The 12,325-nt window shown below is 32.5% G+C and overlaps 2 protein-coding genes across 2 annotated transcripts in view; one reads left to right on the forward strand and one right to left on the reverse strand.

Moving 5' to 3' along the window:
• The window catches only part of LOC141338169 (E3 ubiquitin-protein ligase RNF123-like), a 201,681-nt gene that overhangs the window by 45,357 nt on the left and 143,999 nt on the right, over positions 1-12,325 (reverse strand). The window lies entirely within an intron of this gene.
• The window catches only part of LOC141338899 (E3 ubiquitin-protein ligase RNF123-like), an 89,936-nt gene that overhangs the window by 25,828 nt on the left and 51,783 nt on the right, over positions 1-12,325 (forward strand). The window lies entirely within an intron of this gene.

Raw genomic sequence — 12,325 nt, forward strand, 5'->3', positions numbered from 1 at the left:
AGTATATTGAAAAATGTCCTTTGTGCAAACACTGAAAGTCAATGGACTCCAACGTTTGACCTCCTGAGGGGTTTAAGTTGTTCTCCAGTCCTGCTCATCATCTCGGAGTTAAAAAGCGAGGAAAATTATCGTCGATGATGACATTTCTATCTCGTTCATAGAAAAGAATTGCGCTAATGAGCTCCTCGTTGTATCCTGTCCTTTAGAGGTCACTTAAAACTGTTCTCTTGAGGTCATAAAACATCCCAGGGCACTTAACTTAAAGAGTAAGGGGTGTTACCTTGGTTTCGACCTTGGTCTTTGGGATAAATGTCCCCCAAAGGTCCATTAAGACCCTTCTTAATAATCTCCCCAATGTGAATTACTTCTCTGAGATCATCTTCTGTCCTCCTCCATATAGTATAATGGTGATGGACTGCTGCAGTATTGTTAGGGGGTGGAGGTCAAGGGAAGTTCTTCGAAAAGGGCTAAAGTGCTTTTCTGAAAGTTTTGTGGCTGCTTGACAGCACTGTTATGATAAGATGATACTACCATGGTAAATTTAGATGTTTAGAGTCTCAACTAACATTGGCGATTCATTTTCTTTAGATAGGAAAGTTAACGCTTTGATGATGGCATGTTTTGACTTTGTTAGTGTTAGTGTTAGTTTTTTTGCAGCTACAACAGGTTAAAATGTCAGCTGTGTGGCACTGAAAATTATGCTAGAGTAGCAATATGTAAAATTTGTTTGGCTGAAATATCGCAAAACATCTAGTTACCAAACAATTTTACCACCTGTGAACATGGCTGAACTATGGAAGCCCATTTCTGCCACTGACTTTTTATCTCACAATTCAGACTTTTTTTTTCTCAGAGTTGTTAGATATAAACTGTCAATTCTGACTTTTTTCTTAGAATTGTGTCGAAAAAAACCTCAAAAATCATCACAACTCACAATTGTGACGTTTGTTTCTCAATTTATATCTTTTAAATGCGATTGTTTACTCAGAATTGCGAGTTTATATCTCACAATTGTGACTATTTCTCAGAATTGAGTTTATTTCTTGCAATTCTGACTTTATAACATGCAAATGCAAGTTAATAAGTCGTCATTGTGAGGTACAAACTCGCAATTCTGACTTTTTTTTTTTTCAGATTTGTGAGATATAAACTGGCAATTCAGACTTTCCTTAGAATTACATGATTAAAAACTTGCAGTTGCGAGGAAAAAAACTGAGATTTACTGTAAACTCACAATTGTGTTTATATCTCAAAAATTGTGACTTTTTTACTCAGAATTGCGAGTTTATATCTTGCAATTGTGGCTGTTTCCTCAGTTTCCTCATTTCTTACAATTCTGACTTTATAACATGCAGTGGCAAGTTATTAAGTCATAATTGTGAGAAACAAACTCGCAAGAGTTTGAGATATAAACTTGCAGTTCTGAGAAATAGTCAACTCACAATTGTGACTTTTTTTCCTCAATTGCAAGTTTATATCTTGCAACTGTGACTTTAATTCTCAGAACTGCAAATTTATATCCTGCAATTGTGACTTTATTTCTCAGAATTGCAAGTTTATATCCCACAATTGTGACATTTTTTTTTTTTCTCAGAATTGCGAGTTTGTATCTTGCAATTGCAAGTTAATAAGTTATAATTGTGAGAAACAAACTCGCAATTCTGACTTTATTTCTCAGAATTTTGACATATAAGCTAACAATTCTGGCAAATTGGAAGATATAATCTCAAACTTCTGAAAAATAAAGTCAGAATTGCGAGATATACTATAAACTCACAATTGTGTTTTTTTTTCTTAGAATTGTGAGTTCAGAATTGCAGGTTTTTCTCAGAATTGCAAGTTTTTCTCAGAATTGCAAGTTTATATCATGCAATTCTGACTTTATAACATGTAATTGCAAGTTAATAAGTCATAATTGTGAGAAACAATCTCGCAATTCCGACTTTATTTCTCAGAATTTTGACTTATAAACTAACAATTCTGGCTTTTTTCTGAGAATTGCATGATTAAAAACATGCAGAAGCGAGGGGAAAAAAATAAGAATTGCGAGATATAATCTTGAACTTATGAGAAATAATATCAGAATTGTAAAATATACTGTAAAATCACAATTGTGACTTTTTGACAATTGCTAGTTTATAGATTATATATAAAATATAAAATTCTAAATTCTAAGAAAAATGTATATCTTGCAATTCCGACTTTATTTCTTGCAATTGTGAGAAAAAAAGACAAAGTTGCAATTATTTATTTTATTTTATTTTATTTTATTTTTTATTTGGTGGTAAAAATGGGCTTCCATATTGAACAGTAGACCAAGTTCAATTCCCCGTTGCCGAAATGTAAGCTTTATTTTGATTTCTTTGTTTTGAATAAAACAATATTTGCACAACCTAATTTTAGATCGTAAATTGTTCCTATTGAGTTTTATATTTCACAACTAAAAGCAACAAATCTAATAAATTTTTTGTTTTAAAAAATTGCATAATTAGTACTTTTTTTGTTAATGTGAGATACATAATTAGAATTGTGATCTATAAACTTTTCTGAGTTTTTTTTCTTGAAACTTTGTTTACATCTCATAATTATGTTTTTTTTTCATTCACTCTAAAAAATGAATGAATAAATTGGGACTTTCTCACAATTATTTTCTTCACGAGACTTTTCTTAGAATTCAAATTTTATAACATTTAGCAATTTTGGCTTTTTTGACTTTGCAGTTCAAAATTATGATACATAAATTCAAAATAGCAATAATAAAGTCTAAATTATAAGGTAAAAAGTCACAAATACCTTTTTCATTTTTTTCTCGTCGCAGAAACAATCTTCCATAATCATGTACGAGACAACGGTCAAAGATGTCTGTCTAGTGCGTCTTCACAAATTTTAGAAATACAATGCATAAGGAGCACAGTGGAATGCCCAACATCACAATTACTATGATATATATCTAAAACCCCTTGGTATTAGCATGGAATTATATCCACCCCCCAAAAAAACACTTTTTTTTGTTAGCATAAAGTCCTAAGCCATTTAGTCGATCTACTAATATAATGAAATACCCATAAAGCGATGGTAATATTCAGCCTGAAAATAAAACACATGACAGATAAAAAGGCATTAGCATTATTAGCATCATTTCATATTGTATAGCCTTTGTGTGGCGACTGTGTTTGTTTTGACAGTCTCGCGTTGAGCACGCATTCGTTAGCGGCTCATTCATATGCGGGGCTTGATGAAGCAAAGCCAAAAGTGTGTCATTTTGCCACTTTTTAATTAGCCCATTTCTCCTTTAGCCCACTGACAAAAGCTTAGAGGGGACAAAGCAAAGCAGCATTAACGCTGGCGTCACCCTCCATTAGCTGAAGTGTCAGACATGTTCTCCTCTGCAGCTGGTGCTACAGAAGAAACTAAGCCAAAAAGGTTTTCTTTAGACGACGCTAGTGGTTTAGTTACTTACTTAGCACATTTGATATTTGAGTAGATAATAAAACAAATGGCTATATTGGTTTTCATTTAATATGGTTTGATAGACTGTGCAGAACGTGATGTGTTTGTCAGGATTAATGCTACAACAAAATGACGGCGAGCGGAAAAATGTGTCTGTTTTTCTAACGAAACGAATGGCTGTATCAGTCTTTTTGTTTCCCGGATGTGATTGTATGTCAGTATTAGTGAAACTGCGTCAAACTGTCTAAAAATTTAACACTAACTCTAAAAAAAACTTGTCCAAAATTGTCTAAAAGTTATTGAAACGAAAAGCTGTATCAAAATTCATTTGGCAAAGTTTGATAGACTGTACAGAATGTGATGTTTATGCCAGAATTGGTGATGTAACGGAATTACGTCAAATGAAAAAATTGTCCAAAAGCTAAGTTAACAAATGGCTATATCTATTGTTGTTTTTCAAAGTGTGATACATTAGTGTTCAGAATTAGTGATGCAACAAATTGCGATAAATTAAAAAGTTAGTCTGAAAGCTAATGAAACAAATTGTCATCCACGCTGTGATGTGTACACTAAAAAAAAAGTTGTTTCAACTTAAAAGTAAGTTGTTCGTAAGTGTTCGTCCTTCCTTAAATTAGTCAACATGAAATGTTAAGTTGTACTACGTGAAAACATGGATATTTGAGTTGAGTAAACTTAAAATCTTAAGGCAGCACAGACACTTTCTTTTTTTAAGTTGGATTAGTGATGCAATGTAATTACAACAAACTACATTTTTTTTGGAAAGCTAATGAAATGAAAAGCATATATCAATCATTATTTAACAAAGTTATACTCCATTATATTGCACAGAAAGCAATGTTTCAGAATTTGTGATGTAACGCATTCTGAAAGTCAGATAAAAAAATAAATAAATGACACAAAAGCTAATGTAACAAAAATGTTACATGTAAATTATTAATGTTATGAAAATAGTCAACATGAAATGTACTATGTGAAAATGTAGATATTTGAGTTAAGTAAACATAAAATTTTAAGGCAGCACGAACACTTATTTTTTAAGTTTTGTTTATGTCAGGATTAGTGATGCAATGAAATTACGACAAAGCTGGAAAGCTAATGAAATGAAAAGCAAATATCAATCTTCAATTAACAAAGTTTGATATAATATACAGAAAGCAGTGTTTCAGAATGTGTGATGTAATGAAATCTGAAAAAAAAGAAAAAAAGCCAAAAGCTAATGTAACAAAAATGTCACGAAATGTCTGAAAACTTATTATTTAACAAATGGCTATATCTATTGTTGTTTTCCAAGCATGATGCACTGTACAGAATGTGATTTTATGTGAGAGTTAGCGATGAAACAATATGCGACAAATGGAAAAAAAATGTCTGAAAGTTAATGAATCAAACTGCTATATAATCTTCGTTAAAGAAAACGCTGTACAGAATGTGATGTGTACGCTGTAAAAAAGTTGTTTCAATTTAAAAAAAAAGTAAGTGTTAATGCTGCCTTAAAATAGTCAACATGAAATGTTAAGTTGTATTATGTGAAAACATGAATATTTGAGTTGAGTAAACTTAACACCTTAAGGCAGCACAAACACTTATTTTTTTTAAGTTGAAACAACTTTTTATTTACATTTTTTTACAGTCTATGCCAGGATTAGTGATGCAATGAAATTGCGACAAACTTTTTTGGGAAAGCTAATGAAATTAAAAGCATATATTAATCTTCATTTAACAAAGTTTGATATACTGTACAGAAAGCAATGTTTCAGTATTCCTGATGTAACAAAACTACGTCAGATGAAAAGAAATCTTCCGAAAGCGTATGTAAAATTTAGCGATGAAACAAATTGCGACAATAAAACAAATATTCTGAAAGCTAATGAATCGAATTGCTATATAATATTTATTAAAGAAAAACATTATAAGCTGTAAAGAATGTGAGGGGTACAGTACACTGTAAATAAAAAGTAGTTTCAACTTAAAGTGTTTGGGCTGCCTTAAAATAGTTAACATGAAATGTTAAGTTGTAATGTGTGAAAACATGGATAGCACAAACACTTACTTTTTTAAGTTGAACATTTTTTTTATTTTATTTATTTGTTTACAGTGTATGTCAGGATTAGTGATGCAATGAAATTAAGACAAAAACGTTTTCTGGAAAGCTAATGAAATTAAAAGCATATATCAATCTTTATTTAACAAAGTTTGATAAACTGTACAGAATGTGAAGTTTATGTCAGAATTTGCAATGTTACGAAATTATGTCAAATGAAAAAAACAAACAAACATTGATTTACTTCAGTTGCTGTTAGCTAGCAAATATAATGTCATGTAGGATTTTTAAAAAGACGCAGATGACCTGATTCTAAAACACAGAGATCTGGGTTAGTGGTTAGCAATTAGCAAACATGCTACTACGCAGTTAATTATGATATTTGTTCAGGTGAACAATGTTCCCATCATCAATTCTTGTTCTTTTCTAATTAATTAAAAAAAACTGCCAAAATGCTAAAAAAATAATATTTAAACCACTTGGTAAAAGCAGTTGGAAACTTTTACTAGCCATTTTGCTAACTTTTGCTAATTGATCAGCAAACGCAGGCTTAACACAGAATGATTTTTTTGAGTGAACATCTCTTTAAGTTTCATTGTAAGGGTTTTCTGCGTAGGACAACGGTGAGGTGCATCGTCAGTGTGATACATTCATTCTGATAGCGCATATATACGCCTCCCCAATCTCTTGTGGAAGAAAAATCAATTTAGATAATTTCCTTCCATTATTGTTGGCTAAAAGGCATCAGATACAGCCTGCAGTGCTGTACTAATTAGATTGTGACACAGTGTAATTGGCTTTAGCAGCTTTAGGGGAAGGAATGGACTGTGAGGAGGAGGGGAACATTTCACCCTCACTGTCTTTTCAACACCCTGAGCAGGACGTGCCGATAACCTCCTGACCAGCGATTCAATCACTGCCTATTGTTCTCCCTGTCTAATGAATCTCACTAGCAGAAAGTACCATGGTATTTCTTTTACTTAGTCTTATAGTCAAACTGCTTTTGGTATGCTATCATGTACAATGGGAATTCCGTGCTTTTCGGATATACAGTATGTCATGGTAAAACAATATTTTTGGACGTGTACCATAGTAATGCTATGTTTTTAGATGTAGCATGATAATATAGTTTTTTTGGATATGGTACTATGGTAAATCCATACATTTTTGAACATGTACACTTAGTATATCATGTTTTGTTTTTATTTACTATTGTTACACAATGTTTTTAAACGTGGTACCATTGTAAATCCATGCTTTTTCATGTATAGTAATTATACCATGATTTCTTTTTAATATTACCTTGATAATACAATGTTTTAAGACATTGTATCAAGGTAGATTAATGGTTTTTGAACATATACAGGGATTACACCATGTTTTGGGGGGGTTTATCATGATAATACAACATATTACTACGGTAGATCCATGGTTTTTAAACATATACAATATTTATACCATGTTTTTTGGGGGGATTCACCATGATTATACAACATTTGTATGCATTGTACCAAGGTAAATCCATGTTTTTTTTTTTTTAAACATCTACAGTAATTAAACCACGTTTTTTGGATTTACCATGATAAAACAATGTTTTAGACATTGAACTAAGGTAAATTCCTGTTTTTTGAGCATATACAGTAATTATACCATGTTTTTTGGATTTACCATGATAAAACAATGTTTTAGACATAGTTTTTTTTAGATTGACCATGATAATACAATGTTTTTAGACTTTGTACCAATGTAAATAATAATTATACCATGTTTTTTTTTTTTTTTTTTGGTTTATCATGATAATACAACATGTTTAGACATTGTACCACGGTAGATCCATGGTTTTTGAAAACGTACAGCAGTTATACCATGTTTTTTTTGGGATTTACCATGATTATACAACATTTTTAGACATTGTACCAAGGTAAATCCATGTTTTTTTTAACAAATACAATAATTATACCATGTTTTTGGTATAATTTGGTAATATACCATGTTTATTGGATTTACCATGATAAAACAATGTTTTTAAACATTGTACCAAGGTAAATCCATGGTTTTTGAGCATGTGCAGTAATTATACCATGATAAAAACAATGTTTATAGACATTGTACTAAGATACATTCCTGTTTTTTTAAACATATATAATAATTATTCCATGTTTTTTGGATTTACCATGATAAAACAATGTTTTTAGACATTGTACCAAGGTAAATCCATACTTTTTAAACATGTACAGTGATTATACCATGTTTTATGGATTTACCATGATTATACATAATTTTTAGACAATGTATCAAGGTTTTTATTTTATTTTATTTACCATGATAAAACAATGTTTTTAAACATTGTACCAAGGTAAATCCATGGTTTTTGAGCATGTGCAGTAATTATACCATGATAAAATCAATGTTTATAGACATTGTACTAAGATAAATTCCGTTTTTTTAAACATATATAATAATTATTCCATGCTTTTTGGATTTACCATGATAAAACAATGTTTTTAGAAACATACTTTTTAAACATGTACAGTGATTATACCATGTTTTATGGATTTACCATGATTATACAACATTTTTAGACAATGTATCAAGTTTTTTTTTAATTTTATTTACCATGATAAAACAATGTTTTAGACATTGTACTAGGGAAAATCCATGTTTTTTGAGCATATGCAATATACCATGTTTATTGGATTTACCATGATAAAATAATCTTTTTAGACATTGTACCAAGGTACAGTGTACAGTGATTATACCATGTTCTTTTGGATTTAGCATAATAGATTTATTTATTTATTTATTTATTTTTATATGGTGCCATGGTAAATAGTGTCTTTTTGATCTTATATAGTGATTATACCATGGTAATTTCATTGTATTGGAAAGCTTGTATACATATATGTATATGTGTACCATGTTTATGAATATGCATTAATTTGTGCTGCTTTCATATGAATTCATCTTCATATTTTGAATTGATCTTTTTGACAAAAAGCATAATGGTTATAACCGTTTCTGATAAACTGAGTTAAAATATGCTAATTGCAAACTAATTTGTCAACTACAAATACATTGTCGCCATTTATAGCCTCAGCTCCAGAACTTAAAATGTTATTAGATATGATGCCAGCAGCCTGCTGAGCGACTTCTTGCTTCACTTTATTTCAGAATATGAGTCACAACACAAAGTCAGTCCGAATATTCCTGCTTTCAGTAGATCATTTACATTAATTCCTCAAAAGCCAGCACATAATTCAAAGCAGCTTCAGATCTCAGAACAATCCCATCAGTTTGACAGTGCAGAGCTCAGAAGTTCTGCTGGGCTTGACTGATTCATCTAAAAAGCTTTTAATGTTGATAGTTTCAGTCTAATCCTTGAGCTCTGATTGCATTTCAAATGGACTCGCGTATCCCGCTTAATTTCAGACAAGATGTTGAAAATCTCGTGACCGCGTTCAGTTTTGCATCGCTAACAAGCCTGCCATTCTTTTTTTTCTTTTTTCTTTTTTTTTTTTTTTAATAAAATATGACTCCTGATTAAAATTAATTTTTTACTCTATTTTATGACCTGTATAATTGAGGTGAGGAGTTTTTGCTCACCCGATTGCTATATTACCTTTTGAAGCCTCTGGCAGCAAGTCATAAAGCAGCTGTGATGGTTTTGTTGGGGGTTTGGGCCACTCTGTTCACTTCAGGATTCTTGACTGCCGCAGTTGTTAATTCTTACCGTGTTTGACGCAGTTTTCAAGATTGATCTGTACTGTAGTGACAATTCATCACCATTGATTCGTCTTGCTGTCGCAAACACTCGATTTCAGCGCCGGATGATTGTGCGACTTGAGACATCTGCAGCCAAATCGACCCTTCCTGATACACACCCTGCTTCACATTCAACCTCACGCTCTGCCTCTGTATTGAACATCTTTATTTACTATTCATTTTCTTCTTCGTCGTCTTGTTAGTCAATGCATTAACGCATATAATCAGTAAATGACACCTAATATATAAAAAAAGAACAAATAAAATCCTGAAAATTAGAATTAAGGACTTAAGAATAATTATAACTTTTTTAGAATTTTTTAGAACTGGTAGGCTATTGGTGTTGAGATTCCAATGGCCTCAAACTGACAAGTATTGAGTCAGACATCAAAGCTTTGACGTGAGCAGTGCTGTAACTTCAGCCGTCTTATTAGGTGTGTGCACTGACTCGGGTTCAGTTTGACTTTTCACCCTATTTTACCTTTTTTTTTGCATCATTTGTACTCTAAGTCACGCAGAAGTGTTGAAGCAGTGGAAGTAAGTGATGCACTGCAATGTGACAAATCTAGATCAGTGCTGTTTGAATCAATGATATTGTCGACACTAAGTGTAGCAGTGTGGATAGCTTCATTGATTATGATGGAAGCGATGACCTAGTTTTGCCACTCGCTTCCTGTGTTTACAAACTGGAATAAAGAGAAAAATGGATTAGAATGTTTAAAATATATATTTAGAAAATTTTAGGGGTTCAAGCATGTAGCAGGCCTCAGATTCGATCATGAGTCTGGCAAAATTTTCTGGTATTTTGGATTTTTTGCAAAACTTTTTTTGCGAACTAGTCCAAGGTAAATTAGGGCTGCTCGATTATGGCAAAAATCATAATCACAATTATTTCGGTCAATATTGTAATCACGATTTTTTAACACGATTATGACCGGGTCCAAAACTCTACATTAGTGATTAATTTAAAGATGGCAATATGACAGGAAATAAATTGAGTAATTTTGTGCAAGTCTAAAGTAGTCTAACAGCCTACTACAGAAATTGAAAGCAATTATGTGGATGTAAAATAAAACAGTGTCTTCACTGTAAGAATGAAACATTCCATGTTTCTAGTTAAAACTACAAAAGATCTTCATTCAAGAGCAGTGAGTGATTTTTCTCTTTGTATTTTTATGTTTTATTAATATTAAGCACAGAGACGGCAGAAGGAATATTATTTGTTGCTGCTTTAAGAGCCACAAGGATCCAATATACTGTTACACACGTATTTCATTCTCAACTGTTTATGAACATTTAAGACATAACTGACAAGCGTTTACATTAATAATCACCAAGCATTTCATTTTGAAATATTTTTGCGTGTATTTGACCGTTTAGGTACGGACCTTGAGCTAAAAGATAACTTTACGATAACTTTACGTCCGTGTTTTGCTCCGTCTCAGAGCGCATACACAAAACAGCGCAAGTTCTCTTTCTCGCTTTTTAGTGCCTGACTTTAAACAATTATTTTCACTTGTAAATATTCCACTTGATACCACTTCTCTTGTACTTTATGTAACATTAATAAATCAAGCACCACCTCGTTTTATGAAAGTCACGTTACATGATTTTGCTGGAAAGGGGGCGGAATGGGGGCGCAATAACTGTTCGTCTCGATTACTGTATTTTCATGATCGTTTGAAGCAGAAATCGAAACTGAATTTTGATTAATTGCACAGCCCTAATCGGAACCAAACCATTGCAGAAAGAATCTCTGGAGGGGGGGAAAAAAAGAAGAACTTTTGACTCACCGTCGCAAAGGGACGCCAAAATGTTTGAGCGGGGCAAGGCCACTTTTAGTAAAATGCCTCCTGAACGGAATGAGATATCTTCGCCAAACTCTGAACACTTATGTAAGAGCTCAGTCTAAGGTTGTAGGACAAAAATCGCAGAGGTTGGCCACTTAGTGTCATTTTAAGAGGGGGAAAAACATAAAAATGGCTATAACTGTGAAACTATTTGTCCTATCAACATGAAAATCGGTGTGTGCTGTCTTTGGTCCGAAGTGCCACAAGTGTCTTCAAGGACTGTTGCGTATCTCCAAAAACATGGCCACCATTGGCCGACGAAGTTCGAGCAGCTATCAGACAAGGTTAACGGAGGCAATCACTAACAAACAAATGTGTTAAATTATTCAGAAAATGTAAAAAAAAAAAAAAAAAAAATTACTTAAAAAAACAAACTGGTCATAGATTTTTTGCTAATTTTGGAAAAAGAACACTTCGGGATAATTCTTTGGACTCTCTAGGTCAATAAATATGGTAATGGAAATGGAAATTTACCCTTTAGGAAGCTATGATGGAGTTGTTTAGAAAAGAGGCCAGTCCAAATTTACCCCAAACCCTATAAAGCCTAAAGGAAAACTCAAAACATGCACATGCAACAGGTGATTCTAAACAAGCATGCAAAGATTTAAGGAGATCGGACCACAACTGGACCACACTATAACAGTCATAAATGTTACAAAACATAATATTTCTATGGTAAATTACCTGTATTTGCGGGGGAAAAAAAGGGAAAAAAAAGCTTGCTACTAGTGGTGGGCCGTTATCGGCGTTAACGTGAGACTCTTATCGGGCAATAAAAAGAAAATATCGCCATTAATCTATTCTGAAAGTTGGGTTGGGAGCTAGGTCTATACTACGCAAGCTATGATGACTTGTAAATGACTTGTGTAAATGCAATTGTCAAGCAGTTTGTGATGCATTTTGGAAACAGGAGATGAGCCCCTGGTCTAATACGCCACCAGGCTTGAGAAACCCGTTCTCAAAGACTTACTTTTTAGTCATTATTTGGGTAGCACACATATTCTGAATGCCTTCGGCAGAATTCAAATTAGCCATTTTAATCTAGATTAATTCCAAGATTACAGTGAGATTAATCTAGATTAAAAAAAATTATATATGCCCACCACTACTTGCTACATAATGTGCTTAAATGCCTTGCACGTGTACTTAAATGCCTTAAAGTGCTTGAACCCTGATAATTGCTGCTTTTACAAAACATTTT

Source organism: Garra rufa, chromosome 7 (assembly GCF_049309525.1).
Source record: "Garra rufa chromosome 7, GarRuf1.0, whole genome shotgun sequence".
NCBI lineage: Eukaryota > Metazoa > Chordata > Actinopteri > Cypriniformes > Cyprinidae > Garra > Garra rufa.